Source organism: Podarcis pityusensis, assembly GCF_964106645.2.
Source record: "Podarcis pityusensis genome assembly, chromosome: 4".
In the NCBI taxonomy this organism is placed as follows: domain Eukaryota; kingdom Metazoa; phylum Chordata; class Lepidosauria; order Squamata; family Lacertidae; genus Podarcis; species Podarcis pityusensis.
This window is the reverse complement of record NC_138027.1, coordinates 95,176,406-95,189,646: the sequence shown is the minus strand read 5'-3', so window position 1 is coordinate 95,189,646 and position 13,241 is coordinate 95,176,406. Positions and strand designations below refer to the sequence as shown.

The 13,241-nt window shown below is 43.0% G+C and overlaps 2 long non-coding RNA genes across 2 annotated transcripts in view; one reads left to right on the top strand and one right to left on the bottom strand.

Moving 5' to 3' along the window:
- The window catches only part of LOC308475904, a 468,022-nt gene that overhangs the window by 316,842 nt on the left and 137,939 nt on the right, over positions 1-13,241 (bottom strand). The gene's annotated exons all lie outside the window — the stretch shown is intronic.
- LOC308476391 lies at positions 8,057-12,347 on the top strand. The gene is made up of 3 exons (XR_013985851.1): positions 8,057-8,142; positions 10,468-10,556; positions 11,382-12,347. It is a non-coding gene; the product is annotated as an uncharacterized lncRNA (long non-coding RNA).

Genomic DNA, 13,241 nt, shown 5'->3' with positions numbered 1-13,241 from the left:
GTTAATGCCATAGAGTAAGGTATCCTGCCAAGGCTTAGCCTATGCCACTTCCTCTCAGCTTGGGAGGAAATAAGTTTCCTCAATTTACATGGGAACTTTGGTGCGTGAGGAGCTTTGAACTGCTCCCTCCCGACACATGAGTTTAACTAGCCTCTTTTGCTATAGACAAGAATGAAGTCTGAAACTAATGTTTTCCTATACCAATAGTTTAGGAACTTTTACCATTTTGCAACCAAGCTATGCCTCTGCAACTTTTTCTGACTGCTGTATGGAAAGGCACATGACCCTGACCTTCGGAGAGTTTGTAAGTAAACCATTTTATAACTTACCAAGTATGTAACTACCAAACTTTTAGAAGACATCTAAAGGCAGCCCTGTTTAGGGAAGCTTTTAATGTTTAATAGGTTATTGTATTTTAGTGTTTTGCTGGAAGTCGCCCAGAGTGGCTGGGGAAACCCAGCCAGATGGGCGGGGTATAAATGAATTATTATTATTATTATTATTATTATTATTTGTGGCCTTTTTCTGTGCTAAGAAAAGTGGGAAATTTTCGAAAGAGATGTTAAAGTGGGATACTTTAGAATTCACTGGAGCAGGCATATTTTAAAGGTTTTACAGTTGTTAGGGGAAACAGGCCTCTTGTGGGGGGAGAACCTCAGTTAGCTATGTATTTTTATGTATTTTTATTGATGGGGGGGGGGCAGCTGCTACAACCAGGGAACAGGAGGCAAACAATGGAGAAAGATGGGGCCCACCAACCGTTTCACTGATAGCTCCTCCTTTGGGCTCCATCTATCCAAGCCATAAAGGTAGTCATTGCAATTGCACTGACAGTGAGAAAAAGCAACAGCATACCAGGCTTTTAAGATGAGGAGGCAATATTTCAGCAACAATATCGTCTGGAGTTTCCGATCACTGAGTCAATGAATGAATGTCACTTTTGGAAGAGACAGCTTGTGTGGAATCAGCCAGAGATTTCTCTCCTGCTTCTTCTGACCTTGGTGTTCTGTGCAAAAGTGCCTTTGGGACTGGAGGCCCTTTCTTGGACTTGGGATCTTAGCAAATGCCCAACCTCACAACTCACCAGAGCCAGCCCTGCTATCTAATAACCAGTAGATGGAGGAAATGAAAAGTGTTTCGGTGGTGCAGTTGCAGACATATACCAAAGTGCAGTGGGATAGTTTGAGAAGAGGTAGAAACTTCAGCTAAGGAGAAAGTTTTCTTCCCCAGTGTAAGTCAGGCCTGGCCTTCACAACATAAAACTGATTGCAGACTTGCACACATGGTTATTTGTATAAAAAAAATGCATGTAGGATCATGCCAGCTTCACCACATTTGCACTGATTCTCCCCTTTCTGGATTCAGAAGTGTATGACAGAGTTGACACCAGTTTTTCCAGGCAGCTGTGTGATTTGCCTGCATCTGAGAGCGCTACCAGTCTGTTGCTATTTTGGGGTGGAACTCAATCACATCCTGGCAAATTGTGCAATTAAAGTTTTGTGGGGGCAGGTTGCAAGCAATTTTCACACAATTTTTTTTATCTTTTGCAAGCATGTTCCCATTGTGGAATGCATTTTTCTATGTTGCTTTTCAACTGATATATTCACTTTTATGCAGCTTCCCCTAATAAGATTCCTTATTGTTTGATTGGAGAACTGCATTGCAAAATTCAGAGAAGGATTGCTGTGTTTTGGTTCTGATGCTATTTCAGGCAGTGATAACTGGGTAGTTTGCCTTCCAACGAGAACTGAATCAAATTCCTCCCTCAACCGTAGTGGCAGAGAGATGTGTAGGGTGAGGAGAAAATTATGAAGTATCGCAGAAAAATATGAATAAGGGCACAGAAAGAGGAAGGGTTGAGCATATTACACTGATCCTGGCCCAACTGCGCTGGCTACCAATTAGTTTCCAGGCCCAATTCAAAGTGCTGGTTTGGACCTAAAAGGTAAAGGTAAAGGTACCCCTGCCCGTACGGGCCAGTCTTGACAGACTCTAGGGTTGTGCGCTCATCTCACTCTAGAGGCCGGGAGCCAGCGCTGTCCGCAGACACTTCCGGGTCACGTGGCCAGTGTGACGAACCTGCTCTGGCGAACTGGCACCGGAGCAGCAGACGGAAACGCCGTTTACCTTCCCACTATAAAGCGGTACCTATTTATCTACTTGCACTTAAGGGTGCTTTCAAACTGCTAGGTGGGCAGGAGCTGGGACCGAACGACGGGAGCTCACCCCACCGCGGGGATTCGAACCGCCGACCATGCGATCGGCAAGTCCTAGGCGCTGAGGTTTTACCCACAGCGCCACCCGCGTCCCTTGGTTTGGACCTATAAAGCCTTAAATGGCTCAGGACCGCAATACCTCAAGAACCGCCTCTTTTCATATGAACCTACCCGGACCCTGGAATCATCTTCTGAGGCCCTTCTTCATGTGCCGCCTCCTCGAGAGACCTGGAGGGTGGCAACACGAGAACGGGGCCTTCTCTGCAGTGGCTCCCCGTCTGTGGAATGCTCTCCCCAGGGAAGTTCGTCTGGCGCCTTCATGATGCACCTTTAGGCTCCAGGCAAAAACATTCCTTTTTAACCGGGCCTTTGGTTGATCCGATTTACATCCTATTCCCCTTTAAAATGTTTTTTTTTGGGGGGGGAGGGCTATTAGGTTGTTGTTTTTATTTTTATTACGTATTTTGTGGTTTTATATGTTGATTTTATTCTGTGAACTGCCCTGAGACCCCCGGGTATAGGGCGGTATATAAATTCAAATAATAATAATAAATAAATAAATAAATAATGGGGAATTGAGAATGAGAATGCAAAGAAACCTGTGAGTAGGGGGAAAGGAATGGTTAACTGAGAGGAAGGTGAAGAGAGAGACAAATGAGGCTTGACTGTTACAAACAAAGAAAGGTGGCAGATTTTGATTAACACAAACAGATTTTAAGCAACTTTGAATTTGCTAAAATGATGTTGTGATTTTAAACAGCCCCACTAGGGCTGGCCCAATTCCACACACCCCCAATTATTCTCTAGGTACTGTTACTTGCTCATCCAGCCATTTGCATGATGGCTTGCAAGTCTTTGGCTGGCTGAACGAAAGCTTGAGCATGACAGAGTCTCTCGTAATGGGATTCTATGAGTTGAAGCCAAATGAATCAAATAATAGTTCTTATAAACAGTGTGCGTGTTGGAACTATCGACCCAAACACTTTTGCTCTTTCCCACCCAGAACTAAGTACTGTATCACCACGGTTAGAGGCGGAATTCAGAGTCCGTAAGCGCACAGATTCACTTCCAGCAAATGTGTGTCAAACCTGTTCAGGGGTACCTGATGTCGTTGTCAGGAGGTAGGATGTGTGTTGTAGAGTACTTTAGCTAAAATGCTGGAGATATTTGGGCTTCCCACCCACCCTCTTTCCAGCTACTCAGTCAGGAGATGGATATAAAATATATACTTGAAAAACTCTACCCATTCATTACAGTGACCTCAATCTCTTTGCAAGCACTTCAGTGGGCGGAGAGGGAACCCTATTTGGGATGCAAAGGTAGTAAAAACATGTATCTCTTGTTTCAGTTTTGCATTTAAGATGAAATTTAAACATTCTCTAAGGACTCTTCCACACTTGTCTTATGCCTAGAAATCACAGGTCCAAGCAGTTTTCCATTTGCCCCACCATTTTCCCTGGTAAAGCCCCTCTCTTCAGCACAAACATCAATCTGCTGAAAACCCAGTTGCCATTTGCTCCAATTCAGCAGTAAAGATGAGTTTTCCCTGGGGGGAAGGAGCAGGACAAACGGAAATCCTAAAGACATCAATGACTGTTTCCCAACATACTCCTTGAGATACAACATGGACCGGTCTCATTCCATTCAAAATTTAGGTGCCTGAATGAGAGACCACCAGGGAACCATATCTATATTATATGCTGCTTTGGGCTCCAGTGATGGTACTCAATGATACGGAGTACCACCACCTCTTTTTATGCCGCCATTGGTAGCCATTTTGTGCTGGTACCTGCAACACCTTTATCAAGACAGGAGTACCAGCACCTAATTTATTACCCCTAAAAAAAGCACAGGTTACTGGTATGTTTGTTAGCTGTCTTCCAAGAAGACATTCCAAAAAGGGAAGTATAAATCCTTAAAACAAAAATAATGAAATTGCCAAAAATAGATGCCACAGCCAGCAGGTTCAGTGGTTCAGCTGCATCAGAGTGAGGAACGAATAAATGCCTTAAGAGCTATTGGCACATCATGGTGCTTTTCCTCCAGGTATGCCTCCCCAGTTCATAAAGTACTCTCCTTCTTTGTTTGTTTTTAAATGTTATTTTGACAGCATTGAGCCTTAGTTATTTTCTGCCTGCTCCTCACTTACTAATAATGCTATAAAGTTCTATTGATTTTAATCTTTCAACTTCCTTTGTTTTATTGAAAGCCACCCTGAATGTTCTAGAATGTTCTAGACAAATGAAATAAAAAGCTTTCCTTGTATCATTTCTGAAAGGAGTGCTACCAACACTTACCTCTCCTCACGTTTCAGGCAGCATGGAATCCACGTTTGGCTTAGTTAGGTGCCAAGAACTTTGCTGCTACTGAACATGCACATGACGTGCTAGACTGAAGCAGATGGCCCTTATTCCTGACATTATCTAGAGAGAGCTTGATATTAGCAAAACCTTTCCCCAACGATCCATTGAACAGATACAGTTTTGAAAGCCAGAAATTGCAACATTATTCTCCCCAGTCGTTGCTTTGCAAGCCGCTGCCAATGGGCCCCCATGTCTATTGGCCACCAGTCGTTCTAGTAATCTGCTTCTCCCCATTCCCTTCCTGACTTAAAACTCTGCGAAGTTTCCTCAGTGCCACTTTTCTGGTTAGCTCCTTGGGAGGGGCCACACCTTAGTGGCAGACACGCTGCGTAGCATGTCAGGTTTAATCCTGAGCATCTCCAGGCATTATGGCTCCTGAGGTAAACCACAAAATGGCGCCCTCCTCCATCAGGGAAGGAGGAGTAAGTGAAGATCTACACTGGGAATGGAGGTGGGTACAAGCCACCTTACTCAACAGATGAAGTGGGAATCGAAGTCCCTCACAGGGTGCGGAGGGAATGACCCTCACACTGGGTGGGTGCAGAGCCTAGAAGACCCCAGAGGCCAGCCATTTCCTGGGGTGGGAGAAGACCAGCAGCGCCTCCTGTTCCCCGAAAGGCCACTGTAGAGGCGATGGAGATGGAAATCCAGACTCCACCTGCGGCTATCACTGCCACTGCGTTCCTTGGAGGCTGGCCCTGCTGATCCTGCTGCCTGAGGCGGTTGACTCACCTTGCCTCATGAGTGGGCCAGCCCTGTTTCCAGGGAGGGCTGGGAAAGACCTTCATGAGGGGTTCGGAAACCCTGAAGTTGATGTGTAAGCATTATTGAGACTGACTGAATCCTATATTCCTACACTTGGGTCCAACAAACTAGGCAAGGATATTTGTACTGGAATAACTGGCGAGGGATCAGGTGTGTTCCTGTCTGTGGCATTTTGCCTTTTTATTTCTATTTTTTCTTGAAGGACTGTTTGAGTAGGCAGAAAAGCAGAATGGCTGCACTGTTACGGACCTCCTCCTTACCACAGGAACCAGCTTGCATGGGACAGTACTATTGCAATGTAAAGCCATTGGCAGCAGGTGGCAGCCATCCTATAAGCTAAGTAACCAACCAGATGACTTTAATTTCCGTCTAACAAAGGGAGGGGTGTGTTAGCTGACTTAAAAGAAGAGAGAGGTGTGAATTTCTATTTTGGAGAACAAACCGTTTCGCATGTAGGTGACCCATACTGCTTTCTTGGAATGAAACCACAATGATCTCAAGTAGACTTACATCTATGGACACATACAGTATAGGATCACACGTAGGCTATGAATGGCGTATACTGAGGAAGGCAGAGCAAAAAGCGTATCTGTAAATAGAGTAGCAGACTTTTGACCAGGCAGCTTATGGATAGTAACAATACAACCAGTCACAATCAGTGTTCAAAACTCCCATTGTTTTAGGCACATTTTGCGACAGGGAATTTCATTAGCCCGATCAGTTTCTGAGCTCTGGGGGCAGTACTGCGCCTAAGATTTCAGATTAAAATTGCAGAGTGGAAGGAAAGGAGGACCTTTTTCTGCCTCCCCACTTCCAGCTACTCTCTGAAGACTGGAGAAGAGACCCTCTTAAGAATATTAGTGGGGTGGGCAGGGGAAGGACTAGACCATGTGGGAAATGAGCATAATATTTTAGCTGCAGTTCATTCATTTTCAGCTTTGTATTCTTCGTTAATTAAAAAAGCGTGCCTAGACATTCCCTTGTTGCGCCCATAACCTTGGTTTAAGGTGCCATTTAGCTCCTAGCTTTCATATCTCAGTTTCTAACACTGGTCACAATGGAGTTATTGCTATTACCAATAAAGGGGACTGCTGCAACAGAATGTTGCATTGTAGGTATCCTCCTGTTCAGGGTTCTAGCTGCCTGCCTCCATTCCCCATATCTCCTGGGTTTCCCCCCTCCCCATTAACCTTGCTCAGTTTTCAATTTGCTGGGTTGGTATTGAGGTCCCCCCTTAGCGTCCTGCCCCCCAAAGTTTGTTGTTGTTGGCAGATGCTGCTGCTGCTGCAAACCTCAGGGTTTTCCCAACCCCGGTGATGCTGCCCTCTTGGGTGTGGAAGATGCCTTTTTGCTGACACCCAGAAAAAATGTATTTAGGGTTGCTTCCTTTATTCAGCACAATCCCACAGATGGCAGAAGTAAATGTCACTGTTTTGGGGGCATCTTGCTAGCAGTGGTTATGGGACTGCAGCCTACGGCCACCTCAGCATATTTTAAGCCCTATGATACTACTTTAAACAGTCATGACTTCCCCCAAAGAATTTTGGGATCTGTAGTTTGTTAAGGGTGCTGAGAGTTGCTCAAAAACCCATATTTCCCTCCCAGAGCTCTAATTCCCAGAGGTCCCTGTGAAGAAAGATTGTTAAACCACCCTGGGAATCTTAGCTCTGGGAGGGGAATAGGGGTCTGTTAGCAACTCTTAGCATGCTTAACAAACTACAGCTCCTAGGATTCTTTCAGGGAAGCTATACAGTAAATGTTTAAAGTAGTACATTAGTGCTTGACATGCATGGTGTGAATGTAGCCTAAGTTTCATGAAAGCTCTGGAGGGTGGTTCTCAGGTTTAAATGCTCTGCTTACTCCGCAATACAGAGAAATCGGAGAATTGCATAATATTACGGTGAAGAATGTGAATAAGTTTGATTAAAATTGCAGTTCACCAAGATCTGGAGTGCCAAAGGTTTCCCACAGCAGCCATATACTAATTTATTTTTTTACATTTGTAGCATTAAAAAGAATGACATCTGCATTTTAAAATCATACAGAAATGTCAGCATATTATGCTAACACCTTTATTTTTAGGGTATTTAACTGACCTGGATGGTGCCAAAATATATTTTTATCAGGCCATCTTGTGTTATGTTACTTCCCAAGGCTGGTTGCCATGAAACGACAATGATTTCTCTTAAACAAAAATAAACCTACAGTAACAGTGTGTTATTAAGGAGAGAAATATCACCAGATCAGTCACAGGCACCTTCCTGTTGCATCCTGCTCTGCTGTGTCAAACATCTTCAGCCTAGTTGCAGTGCTCACATATTGCACAATCCCTTCCGTTTATTTCACAATAGTAGCCCTGGGAATCTCTCATCCGTGTTGGTGGGTTTCAGAGGATTGTCAGGGAGAAGGATGGAGCTGTGTAGATCTCCTACAGTAAAAGTTGCTGGCACCAATATTCATGGCATATTTTGTACGTTTGTGTTAGTAAGGAGTTATGGAAATCAGCTATGCCTCTTCACACCTATGTTTCAAGAATTAATCATGATTCTGTTACAAAACCAGCACTTAACAGACATGGGCAAAGGCTGAGTCATATGATCCTTCAACATTCTTCTGGTAAAATATTGTTGTGAAATCAACATCCATGTGGTAAAGTTGCAAATGCTGTTGTTCTTTTCCAGGATGTGTCTTGCTCAGGGCTTTTTTGCCCCCCCCAGGGGGAACTCACAGGAACTCAGTTCCAGCACCTCTCAGGTAGGCTCCATTGCCATTCTAAGAGAACGAGGGAGGTGTTCATGGTGAGTTCTGGCACCTCTTTTTCTAGAAAAATAGCACTGCTTATAGGTAAAGTAGGGGTTCTAGCTTATTTATCCAGTTTATTTAATTGCTGTGAGCCTAGAATGTTATGTACTGAAGTTCTCACTCTGGGCCAGCAGGGGGATACTGTAGATACTTATGCAAATAAGGGATCGAAAGTGACGTTCAGTGATTGGATAGTTTTAGAAAGTTGTTACAGTTACGCTGTACTGGAGTTCTATATAAGCAGGCTGACTGAACCCTTCAGTTCAGTTCTGTCCTGGCCGGTGAGTAAACAAGAGCTGTTTGAAGAATCGCTGTGTCGTCTGATATGTTCACCCACAGCTTAACATAGAACCCTTGGTTGGTAGTTATTCTAGACTCATTATGCAAAGTACAACATGATGATGCTTTATGCTGTGTGGCCACAGTAAGAACAGGGTGGTCTTCTAATCCATTTCCCAATATTTGTCAGGATGAGAGCACAGGCCTCAGATCAGCACTGCTAAGTTCAAGCAGTTTCGCAGGACTTGAATTTAGCTTACACACAGGCTACTTTGTCACCTTAATTTCAGGGACACAGAAAATAGGCACAAATGTACAACCTGAAAAACCATCTAGGATGCTCATTATTTATATTGCATTGCATCAATCTAAATTTCTGCGCCAGCTCCTTCCAGAAAATTTAGCAATTAATAAATAGTTCCTGGTTTACCGCAGGAGCGTCTCGGGTTCAGCTGCTTTTCCAACAGCAACACTCACCTAATTAACTCACACACCCATTTAAAAATGTTGAGAACATCAAAAGCAGTTCTTGTAGACATATTCAGTTGTGTTTATGCTTTAATAACAACTTCCTATCTTTGGAGCTCAAATCAGAGTGTCAGCAATGGCAAATCTTTAACGAAAGTGTTTGTGAACATTGTTTATATTCAGCATGTTCCAGACCCTCCAGGTGTTCCTATTTTCCTAAATCAGTGTTCCTAAATCAGGGACATCCCTGATTTAGAGAAGCCGTCCCGGTTTCTGATTTGATCCCAGAATGTCCCACTTTTCCTTAGGATGTCCCTATTTTCATTGGAAAAATGCTGGAGGGTATGGAGTTATCCGGCCCCCAAGTGGTCTGAAGGCAATCTTGTATAGGGAAGGTTTTTAAAAATGTTTAATGTTTTATTATGTTTTTATATATGTTGGAAGCCACTCAGAGTGGCTGGGGCAACCCAGTAAGATGTGTGGGGTATACCGTATTTTTCGTTCTATAAGACGCACCAGACCACAAGACGCACCTAGCTTTTGGAGGAGGAAAACAAGAAAAAAAATATTCTGAATTTCAGAAGCCAGAATAGTAAGAGGGATCGCTGCGCAGTGAAAACAGCAATCCCTCTTGCTGTTCTGGCTTCTGGGATAGCTGCGCAGCCTGCATTCACTCCATAAGACGCACACACATTTCCCCTTACTTTTTAGGAGGGGGAAAAGTGAGTCTTATAGGGCAAAAAATACGGTAAATAGTAAAATTATCATTATGGAATGGGACGTCCCTATTTTCATAGGAGAAATGTTGGAGGGGATGATGTTCAAACTCCTTTGACTTTCAGAATATCTGAATTATGGTTGTAAAACAAATTTTGATGACCAAACTTAACAGCCCTCACTGTAATTAATTCTCAGCCCCTCAAATTTGAATGGCTGGATTATGTGTTCATTAATGCTAATAAATTTCAGAGTTTCGCTTTCCAAATTTGAGTCTTGTATTTGAAATTCATTTTAAAACCATTGCAGATCTGTCGAACAATTCATTTCTACTAACTGCAGTTGTTGAAATTGTAGTTCTAGATATCTGGGTCTCATTCACATGAGTCTAATGTGGATTTGAAGCTGCATGTCCCCTGATTTTTTTGGGGGGGCATCATCCACATGATATTCACCCCAACCAACTGGCAGCCCACAGTTTTTCCAATGGTAACCTTGGATGTTCCTGATCAGCAGAGAATCTGAAAATGGGAAATAAATCCAATATACATGTTACCCGATTGTGAATGCACTGGAGTCCCTTGTTTGAGCAAGTTCTGGTGACGTTTTTGTGATGCAAGCTCTGCCAGCCATTAGGAAAGCATGCAGGCTCCTGGTATTTTTAGAAAAATATGCTCTTTTACACAGGTACATGAGGCAAGGAAGGGGAAGGGGAGGAAAAGAAAGAGCTTTTCATGCCAGTGACTCCAAATCATTGCCTGATTGGGAGTGACACACTTTTCTTTCTTATTCTTACTATAGTTTTTGTGCAAATCTGGAATATTATAAACCTTTATTTTTTTGCTTTATTTTTGAAGTTATGTGTGCCAGAACAGGTAAAGAAATACTTTTGCACATGTGCACAACAGACTTCAGGTTTCCTGGCTTGGAGCAATGCACTCGTAATGTATTATACGCATACTATGATGTACTGTTTTACTGCAGTTTTGTGCAAATCTGCAAACGTCGTATTTCAAAAATTAAAAGATGCTTGCCACAGAAACAACTCGCAAGCATGCCTATAATGGTACCCACGATTCCTTGCTGAAGTCTGACTCCATAGGTATTAAGACAAACACATGTCATTCATTCAGAGTTGCTGTCCCAAAATGCCAAAAGGCAACTGCGTTTATATACACAGTATGTAATTTACATGCCATCCATATCATCTCTATTCAAAATGCTTCTCTGTCTGGATAGGTTCTAAATTTTTAATCACAGAATTGTAATGTGTAAGAATATCCGCTCAGAGAAATAATACCCATTGATGTACTCTGAGGTAACGTTCAATGGCATGCCACACAATCTAAGTTTTTGTTTGCTTTTATGAACAGAGTTCAGAAATATAATGCCTCCCCCGTCCCCCTCTGCCCAATTAATCTCATCTTGACGCTACTTGATCTAGTGACATGCCAGTGAATTAATTTATTTGATATTACAAAGTAAATACGGGAGAAAGCCTAGAGCATCAGGGAGAATAAGTGTCTGTGATTTCGTCTTTGTGCAAAATATGCACAGGGAAGAGAAAAACAGAAATACGCAGGGAGATTCCAGATGGCCTGTTTATTGAGCATTCTTCTTGATTTGTTTCTGGGGAGATCAGATAATAATGGCTGTTTAATGAACATTTATCCTGATTTGTTTGTGGGGAGGTTATATGACATTCTGCCAAAGCAAGTGTTATTCCACATTTTCCAGTGCCTGTCCCCATCACCTTCCTTCCTGCAAGTAGCCCGATCTTCTGGGAAAGTGAGGTAGTTACGGAAGATCTCCCGATCACCCTGAATTTGCTGATATGTGATTGAATCACACCTGAAAATAGTAACAGTATGGAAGCTGCCACAGATTGTGCTCTCCTTGCATTTCAGAAAACAGGTTCACCTCGGAGCAGATGAGTTAAGCAGCTACTTTATTTTTTGAAAAAGACCCCCTTACAGTATGGTTTCCAAGCACCTTTCCACTGTGTGCAAGAGGTACTAGAGTAAGGAACTCAAACTCTTATGGCAATGCTTGTCCATTTGGTGGGAGAGGAATATACCATATGATGGTGTACACAGTCCTTACACATGGTTTGTCCTCCTCCCCTTATTTGTCCACTACCCAAAACCATCCTAATGATGGATAGATCATGTGAATGAGGCACACAAGTGCAGGTATATACACATCCAATCAGGTGACTAGGAGAGCATCCACAGCATACCTTTAAAACACTCTTATGCCACTTCAACAGTCATGGCTGCCCCCCCCCCCACCAATAATTCTGGGAGCTGTGGTTCGCAAAGGATGCTGGGAATAAGCAGCTCTATGTGAGGACTCCTAACAACACTCTGCACCCTTGACTTCTGTGTCCAGGGCAGCTGTCTACCAGCTCCATCTAGTATTCCGGCTGAGACCCTACCTGCCTGCAGACTGTCTCTCCAGAGTGGTGCATGCTCTGGTTATCTATCACTTGGACTACTGCAATGCGCTCTATGTGGGGCTACCTTTGAAGGTGACTTGGAAGCTACAACTAATCCAGAATGCGGCAGCTAGACTAGTGACTGGGAGTGGCTGCTGGGACCATATAACACCAGTCCTAAAGGATCTTCATTGGTTCCCAGTGCGCTTCTGAGCACAATTCAAAGTGTTGGTGAGGACCTTTAAAGCCCAGTATACCTGAAGGAGCGTCTCCACTCCCATCACTCAGCCTGGAGACTGAGGTCCTCCTCCGAGGGTCTTCTGCTGGTTCCCTCACTATGAGAAGTGAGGTTACAGGAAGCCAGGCAAAGGGCCTTCTCGGTAGTGGGGCCTTCCCTGTGGAACGCTCTCCTGTCAGATGTCAAGGAGATAAAGAACTGCACAACTTTTAGAAGACATCTGAAGGCAGCCCTGTATCAGGAAGCTTTTGATGTTTGATGCTTTGATGTTTTGATATATGTTTTAAGCTGCCCAGAGTGGCTGTGGAAACCCAGCCAGATGGGCAGGGTATAAATAATAAAATTAGTAGTAGTAGTAGTAGTAGTAGTAGTAGTAGACTACAGTTACTAGGCTCCTTTGGGGGCAGCCATAACTGGTATAAGAGGGCTTTAAACAAATGGTATGGCTTTGACCCTCTTCTACTTGTGGGGAGGATAGCATAATGGCTTTTTCAACAATGGCACTCCACCACATGGGATGTCAACAGTATGTGAACCATCCCTCAGATACAGTAATACTTTTTCATTTCTCATCTATTTGCTCTTTATGAATTTCTCTCTCTTTTTTTTTTTTTAAAGCAATTTATTAGGTTTTACAATAGAAATAAACATAATAAGCAATATAACATTGATCTTAACATATTTTCACATTTTCTTTGGACTTCCTCACATCTCCCGCTCCCACTTTCATCGTTGTAACGTTTTGTCAGCAATTTATCATCTTATTTAAATTCTTATATCCCTTCTATATTTCATAATCTTATAATTCTCAGAAGGAGCTAAATTTCACAGTCTTACTTGTTTTCTTAAAAACTTCTAAATTTAGTGGTGCTCAGTTATTTTGATCTAGCATCTTATTTAGCATTCACTCAAATTACAATACTTTTGTAAATAGTTCTTAAATTTCTTCCAGTCCT